This window comes from Chinchilla lanigera, unplaced genomic scaffold, assembly GCF_000276665.1.
Source record: "Chinchilla lanigera isolate Chin_1 unplaced genomic scaffold, ChiLan1.0 scaffold00095, whole genome shotgun sequence".
Lineage (NCBI taxonomy): Eukaryota > Metazoa > Chordata > Mammalia > Rodentia > Chinchillidae > Chinchilla > Chinchilla lanigera.
The window spans coordinates 717965-723889 of NW_004955496.1; the positions used below are offsets into that span (position 1 = coordinate 717965).

The 5925-nt window shown below is 38.8% G+C and overlaps 1 protein-coding gene across 1 annotated transcript in view; it reads right to left on the reverse strand.

Annotated features, from left to right (window-relative positions):
* The window catches only part of Sec24b (SEC24 homolog B, COPII coat complex component), a gene marked incomplete in the record, with an annotated part of 66102 nt that overhangs the window by 51237 nt on the left and 8940 nt on the right, over window positions 1–5925 (reverse strand).

The following is a 5925-nucleotide window of genomic DNA, read 5'->3' on the forward strand; positions in this document are numbered from 1 at the left end:
TTCAGACAATGAAGAATGAAGAAAGTAAGAAATAAAAATACCCTCCTTTCTCTGGTAGCTGACACTCTACTTCCCAGATACACCTACATTTAACCGTTTCTTGTGTATTCTTTCTAGACTGATGTATATAGGTATGCACAAGTAAGCACATGTTTATGTTTTAAACAACTAAAAGCCTAATAAAATTTTACAAGTTGCCTTTTTGCTTAATATATCCCACATATTGTTCTGTGTTACCATTATGTGTCTTCATTGTTTTTTTAAAAATCCTATATGATTTAATTTTAGAGACCATTATTTACTAAATCCTTTTTTTTTTTTTGCGGTACCAGGGATCAAACTCACGACCTTGTGCTTGCCAGGCAGGCGCTTATGCCACTGAGCTATATCCCCAGCCCCTATTTACTAAATCCTATTTGACGAATATTTAAAGAGGTGAATTTATTTATATTTATGAAGTCAATTTCTGTAATCAATCTGTAAGATAAATGCCTATAAATAAAACTGGAAATTTAAAGGGTTTGTGCTTTAAAAATTGACCACTGCCAAAGATCTCTTTAAAGGGTGTACTAATGTATCCTTCTGTCAAGAATGCTTAAAAATGCCTCATCTTCTTCAATGTGAATATTTCAATCTTTGCCCATATGAAAAGTGGGGGCCACTTCAACTTGTAGTAACTAACTCTGAGACCCTCTGTTTAGATATTACCATCGGGGGGTCTTTCCCTTTTTCTAGAGGGTTGTGTTCCCTTAATGGTTTGTTAGGTGTTCTTAGAAAGCATGATTAGCCTTATGATACAGGCTACAAATTCTCCCTCCAATCACTGTTTATTGTTAGACTCTTTGGTATCTTTTGGTGTAGTTTCTTAATTATTATATAGTAAAAATCTCACTTAGTAGATGCTTCCACTAAGATTATAAAATTATACATGCATGTGTTCTTCTATGATGTTTATTGTTAACCATATTGGTACCAATAAAATTAACATCAATCCTGCTATTTTTTATTATAAATATTAAGCATATTACATTTATATGCCATTCACTGTTCTAAATCTTCAGTTCTCTGAAGTAAGCAGTATTATCTATACTTTAAAATAATGAAATAAGACAGAGAAGGTAACTTTAATAAAGTCATACACTGAGCAAGTAACAGGGCTGGGATCAGAATCAAGCACCCAAGCACCAGGCTCAAGTCACTACAAAGAAACCCCTGTTTTCTTTTGCCAAGCAGGTGGCCCACTACCCTTACAGAAGAATTCTAGCCTTAGTTCTAACACTTTTCATTGTGTTTTGGAGAAGCCTTAATTACCCTTTGATCTAGTTTTCCTATTAAGTGAAAGAAAATAATTAACTATGCCATACTTTAAAGAATAGCAACAATAAAAAATTCACAAACTACATAAAAAGTGTAACTTTTCTATGTCATAATAATGTATAAAAATATTTGCTTATAAAAGGTAAGAACAGTTGGGCGTGGTGGCGCACGCCTGTAATCCCAGCACTCGGGAGGCTGAGGCAAGAGGATCGTTGCGAGTTCGAGACCAGCCTGGGCTACAAAGTGAGCTCAAGGCCAGCCTGAACTGCATAGCAAGACCCTGTCTCAAAAAGACCAAAGGAAAAAAACAAAAAAAAAGTAAGAATAATGCTTTTTCTTGGTTTTCAATTTCTACTAAATAATGTGGTAGAATCTTCACTTTCGATTATTTATTATAGACAGTGAAGTCAGAAATTAATAGGCAGTCAGAGAGTGACTGGGTCTTGAGGAGGTCAGTGCAAAAGATGCCACACCAAGAGCGTGCTGGAGATGAATCTGAGGAGACCCAGAGCTCAAGAAGGAGATGCGAAGGTCAGGCCTACAGCCTCCCAGAGATAAACAGCAGCTTGAGCTTACACTGCAATTACTAACACCTGCTACAGAGAGCCCAACTAGGCATCAGACAGTAGGTGGTGACCAGAACATCTGGACCCCTATGCTCATCCCTTCCCAGGAAGGCTTTTGTTCTTCCTATGCTTATAAGTTACAGGTAACTAAAAGGTGATGCTCACCATGTACCCTTGCTATGTGCCTTATTTCCCTAGTGGATCAGTATCAGCTAAACAACCAGACCTGTAACCTACAGGTCGATGCCCACTTTGAACCCACGTTATGATTTTGCTGTACAAAATACTCCTGACAAAAACCCTCAGTGGCCACCCACTCGGGACCCCTCCTGGAAACCCAGGAGCTACTCTTATTTCCAATAAAGCTCTTCTCACCTCGATGCTGTGACACTATAACCTCACAGCTCCATACACATGGCAATGTAATACACATAGTCTACAGACAACATAATTTACTATCCAGCTATGAAGGAAAACTAACATCCGTGCTTCTAAAATTCCAAGAAATATAAAGAAAATGAAAAGTCACATAACATTATCTTACTAGGTTTATAATTTACTTTTCTTACAGGTATTTTGTATAATCACAGCTTACCTGAAACAAATTCCTTAAAAGGCATGACTCTATTAGGCATCTTTCACTACACGACAGAAATATGTGAAATGGTCTCCTCTCCCCTATTTAAATACAATATATAAAAAGATGCATTTGCTTGCTTTCACTGTACTCTCAGAAAACTACCCTGGTAGAATTTATCAATGATCCAAGTAAAAATCCATTTAAATATCTACCCATCTAATTACTGATTTGGCTCATCAATGCTACATGATTTGAAAAAAGAAATAATCACCACATCCAAATAACTAAATGTCATTATTCTATACATATATATATATTTGCGGGGGGGGTCTTTCTTGAGACAGGGTCTCACTGTGCAGTTTGGGCTGGCCTTGCTTGAGCTTACTTTGTAGCCCAGACTGGTCTCCAACTCACAACGATCCTCCTGCCTCCGCCTCCTGAGTGCTAGGACTACAGGCATGTCCCACCATGCCAAGCCAATGTCATTACTCTAAAAATTGCAGAAATGTTGTATCTGCTAAAATTGAGCAGAAGTGAATTACTCACCAGAGGAAAGCTTTTTACTTCCTGGTTCACCAAAGGAAAGATTCAGTATTTACTTTGGGGTGTGTGTAGGATACAAATACCTGCTTATCTATGGAGGCCTACCATTCCTTACTTAGTATCACCATCTAAATGTTTCCAATGTATGAAAACACAGTTGGTCCCCTACTTAGAGGAATTTTTACTTTACTGTGAAGGGCAAGTATACACATTCCATTCTAATCTTTTCTTGGGCTAGTGAGAGACCCTTGATGACTCTCTCAAGGCTGAGCAACAGAAGAGCCAAGAGTCAGCCCGCGACTGGTGAACAACCCACACCTGGGTTGCACTGTGTTACTAGCATCTTTTGGACACAAGAGATATCAACACTTACTATTTTATGCCACAACACTCAATCAATTTGTTGTTTTATGGGCTTGGGTTAGATTACTTCATCCAACTGTGGGCCAACGTGAGTGTTCCGAGCATGCTTAAAACAGGTTGGGCTAAGCTACGAGGTTTGTAGGTCAGGTGTATTAAAGGCTTTTTCTACTTAATAATATTTCAATTTAAAGTGGATTTACTGGAATATAACCCCATCATTTATGGAAGAACATCTGTAATTAAAATTAATTAAAATAAGATAACTGTATAGCATTTTAAAATATTCCAGTATTTTAAAATTAGTGAGATATTTCACTTTTTCTACCATTACTTCAAAAGCTATTGTGTACAAGCACGGTGGTGCACGCCTGTAATCCCAGCTAAATTCAGAAAACTTAAGACCGTCTCTGAAAAATAAGGGTTGGGTTGTAGCTCCATAGCAGAGGACTGCCTGCCATGAGAAGCGTAAGTCCCACCAACCAATACTACACACACACAAGCACACAAATCCACTGTGGACTGCATGCTGCAGCACTTCTCACTTCAGGCTAGTCACACTTCCTGCGGCCAACGGCCACATTGGCTGGAGGCTACCACACTGGACAGTGAGTTCTGTAGCAAGGTCTATGGTTCTGGATGGTTCTGCCTTCTCACAGACCAAATACGCTGTCCTCATTTTTTCCCTCCCATTCTTTGCTAGCATACATGTTTCGATTTTCCACCCATTATCTTATGCTCTACAGCCTCCCAACATCGTATTTAGGAAGGAAGTATTTGTCTAAGAGTAGGACAACAGTGCATTATGCACACTAGGGGGTGGGTTTGAGACAGGGTCTCACTATGTAGCCCAGACTGGCCTCAAACTCCAGGTAATCCTCCAGCCTCAGCCTCCTGAGTGCTAGGATGACAGGCACGTGCCACTATGCCCAGCTGCACATTTCTATATGCACTGTTTAACTCACTTGAAGGTGATTTCTCTTTTACAGTAATTTTTGAAACTGTGATTTTACAGAATTTATTAAGATTACTGGTACTGCTTTAATATATCTAAGATGGACAAGGACAAAGACTGAGGAGGAAATAAATGAGTAAGATGAGTAGGTTAGATTCTTGAAAGATAGCTGAAGTATTTTTCTTGATACAAATGTGACATATATATATTCAGTCACTATTTTAAAAGGCACAGAAAATGATAAAATAAAAATCATACTATTATCACCTGGGGTAACTATTAACAGCCTCACTTTCCAAACTAAGATACCACCAAAAAGAGAAGGAAGTATCTGCCCCCTCAATGCCCAGGACAAAGTGAAGGTTTTACCACCAAGACAGCAATGGTGAAAGTTGCTCACAGCCACAAAAAGAGATTGGCATCTCACTTGCCTTCTGGTGGTCTAAGACACTGTGTGGTCTGGATGCCGCCACGTACCCCAGGAAAAGCACCCTAGGAAAAATATGCTTGAGCACTGTGTTAGCCTCAAGTTCCCAGACCACCAAGTCTGCTGTGTAGACGAGATAACTACCACATATGTTCACTGTGGGTCTCAGGGCTAGCAACTGCCAGGCTACCCAGGCTGTGGCGAAGCACTATGGAGGTGGCCAAGGGAAATACACTCATCAGCCCTCACGGGGAAAGAAGGCACTGGTTCAACTGGCACCTGATAATGATGCTTTGGTGTTGCTAACAAAATTGGGATCATTTACATCAGGTGTGGGGGCTCCCAATGGTCAAAGCTAGAATAATGGAAAACGACGTAAGTAACAATGCTGGAGTAACCTGAAGAATAAAAGAAATACTTGTGAGTTCATAATACAGCAATACAATAATTGAATAAACTTTAAAATGGGATTAATAGGAATTAACAAATGCAGGAGTGAAAGAAAAATAACCATTAGAATTCCACAGTAATAACTGCTCTATTAGTGGAAAAACTGGTAAGTACAAAGAAAAATCTGTGATTTAGCTAACTGTATTAACTTCCTGGTTTTGTAAGTTAACCTTCAAGTTGAGTGAAAGGAAAGTGACTGTACTTTCTGCATCTTTGCAAGACTACCATAAAGCTAGAATTGCTATAAAATAAAGTTTATAAGCATCAACTGAAAAAAAAAGCAGCTGGAAATGACCTCTTAAAGTGAGTATACATTTCAGACAAATGATTACACCAGAGAAAGCCAGAGTGATTTCTATAAAAAGCAAATCTGATTGTTACTTTTTTTTCCACTTCTTGAGACAAGGTCTTGCAAATTGTTCTAGCTGGCCTTGGACTTGCTGCAATCCTCAAGCCTCAGTTTTCCCAGTGTTGGATTACACAAGTAAGCAGCACATCAGCATGATTTTTACTTCTTGTTTAAAGCCTTCAAATGGTTCCTCCTACTACTAGGAAAATTTAAATTCTTTAACATGCCCATAAAACACATGTCCACACCCTACTCTCTACAATCTGGAAGTACATGAAATTACATGGCAAAGGGGAAGTAAGGTTGTAGATGAAGATGTTATTAATGTTTTTAATTAACTGATCTTTACATACACCCACGCATGGTGCCCCCCCCCCC